Below are 14,387 nucleotides of genomic sequence, written 5' to 3'. Positions count from 1 at the left end.
GCGCGATCTCCGCTCACTGCAACCTCTGCTGCCCGGGTTCAAGCAATTCTCTTGCCTCAGTATCCTGAGTAGCTGGGATTACAGGTGCCTGCCACCATGCCCAGCTAATTTTTTGTATTTTTAGTAGAGATGGGGTTTCGCCATGTTGGCCAGGCTGGTCTGGAACTCCTGACTTAGGTGATCCGCCCACCTCGGCCTCCCAAAGTATTGGGATTACAAGCATGAGCCACTGTGCCTGGCCCATGCACAACTAATTTTTAAATACATTGTAGAGACAGGGTCTTGCTATGTTGCCCAGCTGGGATCTCTGTTCTGAAGGAAAACTTTGTCCTCACCCTAGGGAGGATGAATCTCAACCTCCATGGCTCTGCCAGTGTGGGTCTCCCACTGAACACATAGTCCTTATCTCCTGGCCTTTCCCTCTCCATACCTTTCACCCAGTGATTTCAATCAACTCAGCTACTGCCCATATTCTAGTCTCCAGACTCCACTTGGGGGGACCTACTGCCCTTCCAAAATCAATAGTTCTTCCTACCTGCCCTGTTTCCTCAATGGCAAGCTTCCCCCACCTGGATTCTAAGTGAGGACCTTAGAGCCTATCTTTCTACTCAATTTCCACCCCATTTCACAGGGAAACTGAGGCTCAGAGGGAGGAATAGACTAAGACTATAACACCAGTCACTGACCACGCTAAGTGTAGGACCCAGATTATCTAACTAGTGCCTCAAGCTCTATCATCTCTTCACACAGCAGGCCACAGGCTACCTCTTTCCCTCTCCTACCCACACTGAATCACTCACCCACTCCCCTTGAGTCTTTCTCAAATACAGCTCTCCTTCAATATTATTCTCACCCATTGTCACTGTTTTGGTCAATCTCCTTACCTGTCACCTGAATTGTTGGGACAGATTTCCCAGTAATTTCCTAACAGGCAGCAGGCCCCCATTCTGCCCACTGGACTCCCAAGGTCCTTCACATTCTGCACACCCCACCTTATCCACATTAACTTCCTTTTTCTTAGTGCCTCAACAAACAGGTATTTTTTTCACATTGTATGCCCTGGGTCTAGGTAGGCTCAGCGCTCTGGAACACAGACATGTTGGGTGGCTTGTGTCCCCCAGAAACTCCTTTTGGTGGGAAGTTATGATAAATAAAGCAAATGATGCAAGGAAAGATCTGAGTCAAAGCTTTGACTTGCAGGCTGCTGAAGGTGGAGGAAGTTTTCAGACTGGGTGGCTGGGATAGAGACAAGAAGCCTTCCCTTCCCCCAGCTATTCCTTCCACAAGAGGCACTTCTGTAGTCTCCAAACGCAGTATTACAACAGCCTCTGGGCCTCCCCTTGCTGCTTATAGGCACTTCTCAGTCCACCGTCAGAACCCATCTTTCTGCCAGGGTGCCAAACATCTTACACTACAGTTGTGGGCCTGTGACCGTGCTGCCTGCATATTCGGCTGTGCACATCCAAGCATTTTACCCAACTAAAAGTTGTAAACTAATTCCATCTCCATACCCCCAACCCTTTTTTATGACTACAGCCACATATGAAGGTCCTTTTTTTGCATTTACCCCTTTGTGTCCTTTGCTGACAATGACCTGCCCCTCCAATTCTGCTTGATGAAATCTTTAAGACCCAACTTGAATGCCACCTCCTCCATGAAACCAATTTTCCTTCAGCAGAAGGAACCTCTCTTCTCTGAGCTCCTATGGATGTCTATTTACATACACATTCCTGCCTTGCCTTAAGTGCCTTACGTAGACTCTCCTCGGCTGAATCTGGAGCCCTTCGAGAGGTAGAGTAAGCCCGTCACCCAGTCTGCAACTGTACCTAGCAGCAGGTGCGGTATGAATGTCTGCCTCACCCACAGTAGGGACAAGTGCCTGTTGCCCGCGGACGCAGGGCTTCCCGTTTGCGTCACTCACTTTTAGGTCCACCTAACAGAGTGGACCGTACACGGTTAGGTCACACAGCCAGAGGAGTCTGCCCACTTCAGCCAGTGGCTACGGTGCACCTACCTCCTCTACTGCCTAGCTCCAAATGGGTTGTGCGTGTGAAGGAAGTTGGGGCCGGGTGGCCCCGCTGGCTCATCATCCGCGTCCACCCTGAGGATCTCCGAGTTCCAGAAGGCCTCCTTCCAGTCCGAGCACCTCAAGAAACTCCAGTCGGCGGTGCGGAAGCTATAAGGGCCTCTACCACGGATGCGTCTCTCACTAGCGTTTAGTTTAATAAATTTATTTATATTTTTTGGAAGGAGGGAGCCTTCAATGAAGGGGAAGAGGCGGGGCGGAGGCGGGCCCAGGGTGACTGACGTGAGCTCCGGGGAGCCAATGGCCCGTGGGGGGCGTTCCCTCCCATTCAGGACTCCTCGCCTGGCTCGGAAGGTATGTTAAACAGCTGCTTTTAATTTGGTCCCCCCAATCTCAGTCGTTTGGGGGGCTAATCCCCCGGCCGCTCGGTCTGGCCGGCCCGACGTGGTGTGGGCCCCGCGGGCCCTGGGACCGAGCTGAGGGGAGGCTCGGAGTCCCGCGGCCGAGGTAGGCGAGGGACAGGCCAGGAAGGAGCGCTCTTGGCGCCGCCCGCTCGCTTGTGTGTGTTTCCAGCCGGGCCGGAGCCGTGGGGAGGGGGTCGGTCCGGCCTGGGGTCGTCCCTGCGCCGGCAGTGCCGCCTAGTTTATCTCACCGAGCAGTCGGTTTCGGTAGGTTTTGGCGGCGTACTGAAGAAGGGGCGGGCAGGAGACCCCCGCTCCTGTTGTGCCTTTTTCAAAAAAAGAAAAACATTAGGAAGGAAAAGGGGGATTCCGCACGCCGCCTAGAACCGGGCCCGGGCTGCGGCTTGCAGGCTCGGCAGGGGGCGGCGGCTGGAGCGTGGTCGGCAGGGCCCATTGAGCTTGCGGCGCCCGGAGTTGCTTGAGAGCTGGAGTTAGCGAGCGAGCCGGGGCCCGCGGCTTTCCCGGCTACCCACGCTGAGCAAGGGCGGCAGCCGCCCCGAGGGTTTTGTTTCTGCCCGCAAACTTGTCGGAGGGGGCGGTGGGCGCGCTCCGGAGAGGCGCGGGCACAGTGGGCCCGCGGTTGTTATGGACTCTGGGGGCGGGGGCAACACAGGACTTGCGGGAGGGGCGGCCGGGGGCGGGAGAGGCCACCGGAAAGAGCCCCTGCGCCTCGCCGCTAACCCCGCGAGCTGCCAGGGCTCCGAACTCCCCGGCCGTGGCAGTCGTCAGCATTCGGTGCCAGAACCCGGCAGGCCGCGAGCTGGCGAGGAGCTTGCACGGGTGGTGGGGAAAACCCCCAGGAACTCGGCGGCTTCGCCCCGCGGCCCCGGCTGATCCCCTTGCAAACATGGAGCTGCCTGCTTCCCCGCCCACCCCAAGGCGGCGGCGGCGGCGACTGCTGCTCTTTTCCCCTCCCCCGGCCGTACCGCCGCCGGGCTCCCCCTTCCCGCGAGGTGCTATTGCGGGCCGCTCCGCGCGGATGGGGCGGGGGCGCGGGCGTCTGCGCGCCCACGAGGGGGTGGCCTGAAAGGGGCAGTGAAGGTCGGAAACTGGGAAAACAGTCTCCACGCTCGGAATCGGGAAAAGGAAATGCATCAGCGGGCGGGAGGGGCGCGGGGGGCGCGCCTGTCAGCCGGGATGGCGGCCGCGAGCGGGTAGGCGGGGCGCCGGCGCGAACCGTCCCGGTCGGGCGGGGCAACGCCGGGAGAGGCGGCGCAGGGGCTCCCGTCCACCGAGCGCCAGGCGGCCCCTGCGAACACTCCACGACCCAGACTGTTTACTATCTACTCCGCCGGCGGCTTGTGCAACCCGCCTGGAGGGGAGCGGAGGGGCGGGCCCGTTTCCTCTCTCCCACCTACCTCGGGCTCGCCCGGAGGCCCCGCCTTCTCTTGTCTTCCACTGGCTGGGCGAGACCCCCTTTTTCCTCCTTCTCGGATGTGGATTGGATGACATTCTCCCGAGCTCCGCCTATCGGGAGGCCGGGCTGGAGTTTAAGTTGCTAGGATTTTTTTTCCGCGGAGGGAGGAGGGAGAGTTCCTGCCGCTGACGAGAAGCGCAGGGTCCCGCCCCCGCCTCTGATTGGTGAGACGGGTAGCCCGGCCTCCTCCGGCTATGCGAGCTTGGAGTGGGAAGTCCACCCTTGTTCCCCGCCTCCTCCCTTCGCTCTCGAGCGCGCTCCGCACATGTGTAAGGCCCGCCTAGCTCCTTCGAACTGCCCTCCCGCCCGGAAGTCCTAGGCTCGGCGCCCTTGGCGAGGGGGGCGGGGATAGCCGAGAAGCCACACAAAGGTTCCACCGAGGTTCGAGACCTGGTAGCCTTCGGGGTGAAGCCAGGGGATTACAGTGAGGAGTGGATTTCGGTAGCGAAGCTCCGGAGGTTCTGCAGGGGTTGAGATCTGCCCTTCGTGGCCGGGGCCAAGTACTAAAGTTCTAACCCTGTGGCTTGGCTATTTCCGCGCCCCTTGACTTCTCTGAACTTAAACTGAGAACTCTAGACGCTGAAAGTGTTCGTTCTTCCCTAGGCATGGTAGCTGCCGTCCTTAGTTGGCTGTGTCTGAGACTCTTGACAACCTAGAGCACTGGCCTGGGGCCCTTTGGCGAGATCCAGCGCAGGTGGTACCCTGTGGTCACGGGCCTGTCCCTTGGGGTCACGGGAAGTCGTGAGGGGCCTAATGCTGGCTTGGGTTCTGAGTAGTTTTTGATACCATGGTGAGCCTGCCCCTTGATACTCTAGTGGTGGAAGGGGGCGCAAAGTTAGAAGTAGCCTTGGGTCGGTTCTGCTGGAGTGCCACTTCCTCCTAACTTCCCAGCAGTTTGGCCCGGGGGTCGCTTCGTTGGTCTTATTTTTAGAGCTCCGTTCCGGGGCAGGACTTGGCTATTGGCGAGGCTTCTCCCACCTGTCGACTCCCCATGAACTTCACAATTTGCTTTCGTGGTTTCGTGGCTCGAAGCCATCATTGGAGTCAGGCCCACCTGCTGCCAGAGCTCGTTCCTGGCCATTTCCGCTGGATTGCAGAGGGAGGACAGAGTTGGACCTAGGAGCGGGTTCACTGGGCCTGTCCCTTGGGGTCTCAGCTGTCTGTGAGGAGGATTCGACTTCCTCCAGAGTGCGGTAAAAACCTAATCCCGCCCCCTCTCCTGGCGCTGGGAGAGTGTCCCCCCAAAGTAAGTTCAGCTGAGGCCCACGCCCTATTTGGTGAATAAATAAAAGCAGACTAGGAATTGAAAGCACTTTGTCTCACTGTGTGTTCGAGGCACTGTTACCTACACCAGAGCGGGCACAGGGACTGCTATTAACGCTCTTGGCCAAGGAGAAGGTGAACAGTCATTTTATGTCCCCAACTACGGAAGTTTTATCTTTTCTCTGAGTGTGATATGACCCCAAAGTTAATTTATACCGTGGCCTGCTTTACTCTTTTCCTCTCCTTTCTCAGTTCTGAGGATGCCTCCAGATCCACCGGGGAGATCGTGAGTACTTGTGCCTCACGCTCCGCCCTCCGGAGGCTTGCCAGGGCGGTGGCTGTTAGGGCCCGCCTCTCTTTTGGTTATCTCCGCCCTCCTAGGACTGCATATTCAGCTCTAGGGAGTGGGCTGGACACCCCTGGGGTTATTTCTCTGCTTAGGTCTCCAGACCTTAGTTCTGTACTCTACTTGGCTGAAAAGAGTTGCCAGCTGCTCCGGGTATTTGTGTTTACGAGGACGCAGTATGTAGAATGTAAACTGTAACTAGATGGGGACGATGAGTTCTCATTCTCTCATTTTTTTGTAAGGGAGTCCTCCAGGGTGGGCTGCTTTTGTCTTCAAATCCTAGGATGTGGGGTTTCTGCTGATAAGCTCCGCGCCGCGTCCTGTCTCAGGCCCTGGAACTCCGAGCTTCAGTCTCTAGTGTAAACATTCCACAAAAGGACTACTAAGGTTCAGCCTCCCCGCGCAGGGCGGAATTAGTTCCTTCCTAGACGGGCGCCCTGGCCAATGGAGGGTCCTACCAGCGCCAAGATAACCAATCCCATTCTTGGGGCGGGGCCTGGCCCGGCAGTGCAGTAGGCGGAGCCTGCTTCACTTACAGACATTTTACCCCACATCGGTTACTTACCTTCCTGGGGCGGTGGGAGAGCCAGGGGTAGCCTTCCAATGCGATGACCGGCGGAGGCGGGAGCCAACTTATTAGGCCTGTGGCTGAGACTCTGTGGGGTGGGATATGTGGTGTCCTCCAATGAGACGGGAAGAGTTTCCCGGCTTTCTCCAATAGTGTTGGGGCTCGGGGGTGGGCTTCAGCAGTCCGTCTCCAATAGGCGGGGTTGAGTTAAGGAAGCTCCCCGCCAATAGGGGCGTGGAGAAGGTGAGCGGCTCCCCCTCCCCTCCCAGTCGAGGGGGAAGGGGCGGGAAGTCAGCAGGCAGGCCTCCCTAATTGGCTGAGTCTTTGATGGGCGGGCATTGCGTCCTGTGCTGGAACGAAGCTGAGTCTTCCCTCTGCGGGGCGGGCCGGGGGAGTGGGCGGGATTTCCCGGGTAACAGAGAAGCGGCCGCGGCGGTACAGGCGGCGGAGACGGTTTCTCCATCTTCCCCCCTCCCCTTCCCCCCTCGGAGTTTCCCTCCCTCCCTCCCTCCCTCCTTCCCAGTCTGGGCACTGGAGCCTGTGACCGCTTCGTTAGCGGAGAGGTAGCTGCCAGTCCGCTTCGGCGGGCCTGTGCCCCACGCTGTTCTCCGGGCCTCCCTACTGAGCTCGCGGCTCACGCGGAGAGGGACACGCAGTGACGAGCGGCCGAAGCAGCTTTGCGGTGAGAGCACGCAGGGCCGGGGGTCGGGCGGGAGCCTGGTGGCGGGTAACGCTGGACTCGAGGGTGTGTATTTTTAGGGGGGGCTGACCTCCTCGGCTTCCCGTAGAGCAGACGGGCGGGAGGTGTGTGGCTGTGTGAGGGGGGTGGGGGGCGGAGCGGGGTAGCTCTCCGCGCGGGAGGGGGAGGAGAGCGTAGTCCCGGTGCGCGCGGAGGGGGGCGGGCTCTCGCGCCGCCGCTCAGAGGCGGGGTCGGCGCGCGCGTGCAATTGTGGAGAAAGGGGCGGGGCCGGCCTCGAGCTGAGTGCGGTTTGCGGCCGGCTACCCCCTCCTCTGCTCCGGGGGTGGGCGGGGCCTCGGGTTGGCGGCGCGCTCTGGCCTGCTGGGGTCCGGGACGGGTAGGGGGGTCTCCCGCGTGTAGACTCTGGGCGCGGCAGGGAGGGGGCGTGAAGTCTGAGTTCCTCCGCCTTCTCGGGATCCGGTTGGCCGGAGGGGCCGTACTGATCTGTGATGCCACTCCCCTTGGCCGTCCCCCCCTGCCCGGGGTTTCCGCCTCCTTGGCAGTGAGGCGGTGCTGGGGAAAGCCCGCTGTCGGGTCTGGCTGGGAGTCTCGGCGTCTAGATCTGCCCCTCCCTATGTCTCCGTGGTGTGGGAGGGGCCCCCGCCCACTAGGAGCTGCGGAGGTGTCAGGACTTACTCTAGTGGCTCGGTCATGCCTTCTGCCTGGGGCACGAGGGCCCTGTGCCGGAGCTGTTTTCCCCGCTTTGCTCCTTGCAGCGTGTCTCGCACGGTGCAGGCTGCAGAGTGGGAACATGGTCACTCCCACTCCCCTCTTGGTTGTGACTATTGGGACGAAGTGCACAAGGTCCTCCCGTAGGAGCGTGCGTGGCTGATGCTGGGACGCCAGTTCTGCGGTGGTGATGGTGGAGGAGGGGAGGGAAGGGGAGTTGTCGGAGACCAGAAATGTGGCAGAGGGAAAACCTTCCCTGGGGTTCCCTTGATGTTCAGTTACCGTGGCTGTGCGGGGCGGGGCTTCCTTTGAGCCAATGCGTGGTGGGTAGTAGACTTGGCGTCTGTTTCGGTGCGTTAGGACTTTAAACCCAGTTAGCCTTGAAAAGGCAGTGGAAGCTCCTCTTTACAAGGCTGAGATTTATAACAGTTAAGCTTGGATTTACATTTTAATCTCAAAACTGGTCTGTTTATAAAGTAGGTGTTTTGTGTTTTTTTTTAAAGAAAAACTCAGACTTTGAATAAAATATTCTGATATCTTTGACACTCGTATTTTTGGTGCAGATGGTTCTGGTATATAAACTTAGTTTCCCGGCAGGGCGCGGTGGCTCACGTGTGTAATCACTGCATCTTGGGAGGATAAGGCGGGTGGATCACTTGAGGTCAGGAGTTCAAGACCAGCCTGGCCTACATGGCGAAACCCCATCTAAGAACAGGTGAAAAGTCTTTTCTTTCTGTTTTTCTTTAATTCTATTAGAATTAGTAGAAAGTGCTCAATAAATCTCGACCACTTTCTACTTATAGTCTACATAGTACAGTGTTCTTGTTCTTTTTATTTCAGAGTAGGGTGAAGTTGTGGATCAGGGTAGCCTTCTGTATGTGACTTTTGTAGCGTTGCTCTCCACTCTGTATTGGAGAGTCACCTTAGGACATTTCAGATACGCAGAACCACATTAGATGAGGCTTTGACATGATACATTATATTTTCCTATTGAGAGAAATTATTTCAATGTTTTTCACATTTTTCATGAGAAAATAAGCATGGAACCAATGTTTATTTATGCAGTGATGTCTAAATGAGCCTCTGGTTAATTACCTGAAGTGCAATTCTAGATTTGTGCTTTGGTTAATAGGGCCTGAGTGGTGCCCTATGCTGTATACATCTGTGAAAAGGGTAGGTCCTACCTTCTCTGCTAAGGATGTTGCAAAAGCAACAGCATTTTAGTTTAGTTAATGATGGCTGTAGTATAATTGGTGGGGAGACAAAAAAAATCCAGGTTTTTTTTTTTTTTCTGATGCCATAAACTGGGAGAGATAGTGGAGAATGATTGACCATTGAGGAAAATTTGGTTTACATATAGTAGTTCCCACCATTTGCAGTGCTGTATACTGGGGAACACAGAAGAGTCTAAGGATTCAACGAAGAACCTGGTTTTTCTGTATTAGGACCGTTTCCATAAATGCTTTATAATCTCCAAATACCAATTTTGTATATTATAGTTTTGTTCAGGGATAATAGCTTGCAAAGATCGGCATGTTGTAATTAAGACAGTTTTAATAATTTACATACAGAGAAAGACTTTATTTATTTATTTATTTATTTTTTTGAGACAGAGTTTCGCTCTTGTTACCCAGGCTGGAGTGCAATGGCGCGATCTCGGCTCACCGCAACCTCCGCCTCCTGGGTTCAAGCAATTCTCCTGCCTCAGCCTCCTGAGTAGCTGGGATTACAGGCACGCACCACTATGCCCAGCTAATTTTTTGTATATTTAGTAGAGACGGGGTTTCACCATATTGATCAGGATGGTCTCGATCTCTTGACCTCGTGATCCACCCGCCTCGGCCTCCCAAAGTGCTGGGATTACAGGCTTGAGCAACCGCGCCCGGCCGACTTTTTTTTTTTAAGGAAGGAGACGTGTGGTAATTTGACAAGATTCCTGGCAAAGCATAATTCTGTTTACATTTTCCGTGTGAACAGACAAGACACTGGAGAGCTGTGCATGGCAGATGTTAGTACCTGGGCATTTTAATTGGAATTAAAAGGTTATGTCCATGGCAATCAGTAGTAGAGCATAGTGCTTTTCAAGGCTTTCTCACTTTTCTAGGCAATTCCACCAGCCAAGAGTTCGTTAAGCTTTACTTTCTGTAGGCCTTTAAAAAAAAATACATAGTATATTCTTTTTCAAAATACACCCTCTTCGCTCCTTGAATAATAAAAGCTTGTATTTATTGAGCACTTACTGTGTCACAGTTACTGTGTTAGGCACTAGACTTTTTTGTAATTTTTTTTTTTTTAAGATAGAGTCTCTCTGTTGCCCAGGTTAGAATGCAGTGGCGCCATCTCAGCTCACTGCAACCTCCACCTCCCAGGTTTAAGTGATTCTCCTGCCTCAGCCTCCTGAATAGCTGGGACTAGAGGTGAGCCCCACCATGCCTGTCCAATTTTCGTATTTTTGTAATGATGGGGCTTCACCATGTTGACCAGGCTGGTCTCAAACTCCCGGGCTCAAGCGATCCACCTGTCTCGGCCTCCCAGAGTACTGGGATTACGGGCATGAGGCACTGCACCGGGCTGCATAATGTCTTCCTTTTTTTTTTGAGACAGTCTTGCTCTGTCACCAGGCTGATTGAATGCAGTGGTGCGATCTCGGCTCACTGCAACCTCCGATTCCCAGGTTCAAGTGATTCTCCTGCCTCAGCCTCCTGAGTAGCTGGGACTACAGGCACACGCCACCACACTCAGCTAATTTTTGTATTTTTAGTAGAGTTGGGGTCTCACCATCTTGGCCAGGATGGTCTCGATTTTTTGACCTCATGATCCAGCAGCTTCGGCCTCCCAAAGTAATGGGATTACAGGCATGAGCCACAGCACTTGGCTTCTTTCATCATATTGTAGTATGTGTTAGAATTTCGGTTTTTTTTTTCTTTCAAGACAGAGTCTGGCTCTGTTGCCGAGGCTGGAGTGCAGTGGCATGATCACAGCTCATTGAAGTGTTGACCTTCTGGAGTTAAGTGATCTTTCTACTTTAACCTCACAAGTAGCTAGAACTACAGGTGGGTGCCACCACACACCTGGCTAATTTTTTTATATTTTTGTAGAGATGAAGTCCTGCTGTGTTGCCCAGGCTGGTCTTGAACTCCCGGGCTCAAGAGATCCTCCTCTCTGTCTCCTAAAGTGCTAGAATTACAGGCGTGAGCCACTGTGCCCGGTCATGGTGGCAATTTCTAACTGATATATTTCTTATTTGCCCCTCCTTTTGCTTTTGTTTTCCCTACCCCCATCTCTGTCTTGTGTGCTTGTATGTTTGGTACCCGTATTTCCCAGCATGACAGTGGACCCTTCATGAGTCCTCTTGGTGTCCTCCAGGGTTAGGCTTGCTGACATGTGGGCTATTGGAGGATATGCAGGTCCACATCCTTTATTTGCAGTTCTGAAGTGCAAGAGTTTTTGTTGGTTTTTTGGTAAGTCTAGTTCCACAACTAATTTTGGGGCACAACCTAACCTGGGCTGTCCCTCATGATGCAGAAATGTGACTGCTTGATTATGGGGAACTACCCCAGCCCCTTAGCTAGGAAGGAGAGATGATACAGTAGATATACCATATTACCTTGCTAAAATCCAAACTGCTGATGACTAACTGGAATCTCTCCATCTACTGTAGACTAATATGTCTCATGGCCCACACGAGATCTCCACTCAGTGTTTCCTCTTGGATATTTAAGAGGCTTTGTTGACTCTTTTCTGTCTTTTTCATATGCGGTACATCAGCAAATCTTGCTTTAAATTCAAAATACTATCCAGAATTAGACCACTTAGGACCTGCATCTTCATTACCCTAGTCAGTGCCTCTGCATCTCTAGCTTGGAGTCTATTCAACCTGCTTTGTTACTGCAACTCAAATCTGTTCTCAACACAGCAACCCAAGTGATTCTTTTGAAACCTAAGTCATACCATGTCATTTCTCTGCTTAAAACCATCCAGTGGCTTTCCATTTCGGTCTGAGTATTAAACCTTACTATAAGATATGTCTGTAATCCTACCATTTTGGGAGCTGAAGTGGGAGTATAGTTTGAGACCGGCTTGGGCATCATAACAAGACCCTGTCTCTATAAAATAAAATTAAAGGCCTGGAGCAGTGGCTCATGCCTGTAATCCCAGCACTTTCTGAGGCCAAGGAGGGCAGATCACAAGGTCAGGAGTTCAAGACCAGCCTGGCCAATGTGTGAAACCCCGTCTCTGTTAAAAATACAAAAATTAGCCGGGCATGGTGGTGTACACCTGTAGTCCCGACTATTTGGGAGGCTGCGGCAGAATAGTCACTTGAACCTGGGAAGTGGAAGTTGCAGTGAGCCGAGATCATGCCACTGCACTCCAGCTTGGACAGCAGAGCAAGACTCCATCTCAAAAAAAAGAAATTAAAAATTAGCCAAGCGCTGGGCATGGTGGTGCGTACCTATAGTCCCAGCTACTCGGGAGGCTGAGGTGGGGGGATTGATTGAGCCCAGGAGTTCTGGGCTGTAGTGCACTATGCCGATCATGTGTCCACACTAAGTTCGGCATCAATATAGTGACCTCCCGGAAGCGAGGACCACCAGGTTGCCTAAGGAGGGATAAACCGGCCCAGGTCAGAAATGGAGCAGGTCAAAACTCCCATGCTGATCAGTGGGATCACGCCTGTAAATAGCCACTGCACTCCAGCCTGGGCAACATAGTGAGACCCCGTCTCTTAAAAAAAAAAAAATTAGTCAAGTGTGCTGGTGTGTGCACCTGTAGTCCCAGTTAGTTGGGAGGCTGAGGCAGGAGGATTGCTTGAGCTCTGGTCATTCTTATCTACAATTTCAAAAACTCTTTCCTGCCTTTTGTTCTTGATACTTACCACTGCCTAGTATCTAAATATTCTACTTTGTCTATTGTGTCATCTTTCATTAAAATGTAAGCTTCTTGAGGGAAGGGATTTTTGTTTACCGTTGTTTTTCCAGCTCCTAGAACACCTGGTGTGTAGTATGTGCAAAATAAATATTAGAGTATGTATACATGAATGAATGATTTGGTTTCCACCACAGACAGACAAAGCAGTATGCTGAGCATAGTAGAGGATTACATAGATGGTTAAAGATATTATATGCCCATGTTTATATGGGGGACAGAAGAGCTAATATGATAAAAGCCATGTGAGATGTGAGTGACACATCCACCTGTCTTTTTAAGAACCATCTCAAGGTCAGGTGTGGTGTCTCACATCTGTAATCCCAGCACTTTAGGAGGCTGAGGTGGGCAGATCACTTGAGGTTGGGAGTTCAAGACCAGACTTACCAACATGTAGAAACCCCATTTATTTAAAAAAAAAAAAAAATCTCAAGTTCTATTCTTTGTAATGCTCTTTTTCTTCCTTCCCCCCCGCCCCGGAGACAAAGAATCTCACTGTGTTGCGCAGGCTGGAGTGCAGTAGTACCATCTTGGCTAACTGCAACCCCCGCCTTCCTGGGTTCAAGTGATTCTCCTGCCTCAGCCTCCCAAGCAACTGGGACTACAGGCATGCACCACCACGCCCAGTTAATTTTTGTTTTTTTTTTTTGAGAAAGAGTTTTGCTCTGTCCCACAGGCTGGAGTGCAGTGGTACAATCTTGGTTCACGGCAGCCTCCACCTGTCAAGTTCAAGTGATTCTCCTCCCTCAGTCTCCTGAATAGCTGGGATTACAGGCCTGTATCATCACACCCAGCTAATTTTTGTATTTTTTGTAGAGACAGGGTTTCACCATGTTGACCGGGCTGGTCTCGAACTCCTGACCTCAAGTGATCCACCCACCTCGACCTCCCAAAGTGCTGGGATTGCAAGCGTGAGCCACTGTGCCTGGCCTAATTTTTGTATTTTTAGTAGTGATGGAGTTTCACTGTGTTGGCCAGGGTGGTCTTGAGCTCCTGATCTCAAGTGTTCTGACTGCCTCGGCCTCCCAAAATGCCAAAGTGCTGGCATTACTGGCGTGAGCGATGGTGTTTAGCTGTGCAGGCTTAAGTGCAGTGGCACAATCATGGCTGACTTCATCCTCCACCTCCTGGACTCAATCAAGTGTGCCTTCTACCTCAGCCTCTCTAGTAGCTGGGGCAATAGCTGCATGCTAGCATGCCCAGCTAATTTTTGTATTTTTTTTTTTAGAGATGGGATTTCACCATGTTGCCTGAGCTGGTCTCAATTCTGGGCTCAAGTGATACGCCCATCTTGGTCTCCCAAAGTGCTGGAATTGCAGGTGTGAGCCACCATGCCCAGCCTCTGGCCTCCTTTTTAATTTAAAAAAAAAAAATTTGGGGCCGGGCTCAGTGGCTCATGCCTGTAATCCCAGCACTTTGGGAGGACGAGGCAGGCGGATCATGATGTCAAGAGATCAAGACCATCCTGGCCATGATGAAACCCCGTCTCTACTAAACATACAAAAATTAGCCGGCATGGTGGCACGCACCTGTAGTCCCAGCTACTCAGGAGGCTGAGGTGGAAGAATCGCTTGAACCCAGGAGGCGGAGGTTATGGTGAGCCGAGATTGTGCCACTGCCTCCAGCTTGGCGACAGAGCAAGACTCCGTCTCAAAAAAAAAAATTTTTTTTTTTCTTTTAGAAGCAAGGTCTTGTTATGTTAGTTCAGGTTGGATTCAAACTCCTGGGCTCTAGAGATCTACCTGCCTCAGTCTCCCCAATATCTGAGACCATAGAGATGTGCCATCATATCCCACTTATAATGTTTTGTTATTTTTTGTTTTTAAATTTTTTTTTGACAGCAGCAAGGTCTCACCATTTTGTTCAGGCTGGACTTGTACTCCTGACCTCAAGCAATCCTCCCACCTACAGTGTCTCTCTGTAATCCTCCCTCTACTATGATTATGGTCTCAGCCCTCCCCTACTATTAATA

General features: G+C 52.7%; 1 protein-coding gene across 3 annotated transcripts in view; it reads left to right on the top strand.

Moving 5' to 3' along the window:
• The first annotated feature begins 2,359 nt into the window (after positions 1 to 2,359).
• SIN3A (SIN3 transcription regulator family member A) overlaps positions 2,360 to 14,387 on the top strand; it is an 89,453-nt gene continuing 77,425 nt past the window's right edge. For 2 of the 3 annotated variants that reach the window (XM_012457644.2, XM_064382675.1), the window contains exon 1: positions 6,543 to 6,763. The gene's annotated coding sequence lies outside the window, so the exon portion shown is untranslated. Of the gene's footprint in view, positions 2,381 to 6,542; positions 6,764 to 14,387 lie in introns of those variants that run through there. The other variant, XM_012457645.2, reaches the window with a different exon arrangement.

The sequence above is a fragment of the Aotus nancymaae genome, unplaced genomic scaffold (assembly GCF_030222135.1).
Source record: "Aotus nancymaae isolate 86718 unplaced genomic scaffold, 86718_ANA_hifiasm-v0.15.2.pri h1tg000003l, whole genome shotgun sequence".
Lineage (NCBI taxonomy): Eukaryota > Metazoa > Chordata > Mammalia > Primates > Aotidae > Aotus > Aotus nancymaae.
Note: the sequence above shows the minus strand (reverse complement) of the source record. Positions and strands in the feature narration are given on the sequence as shown.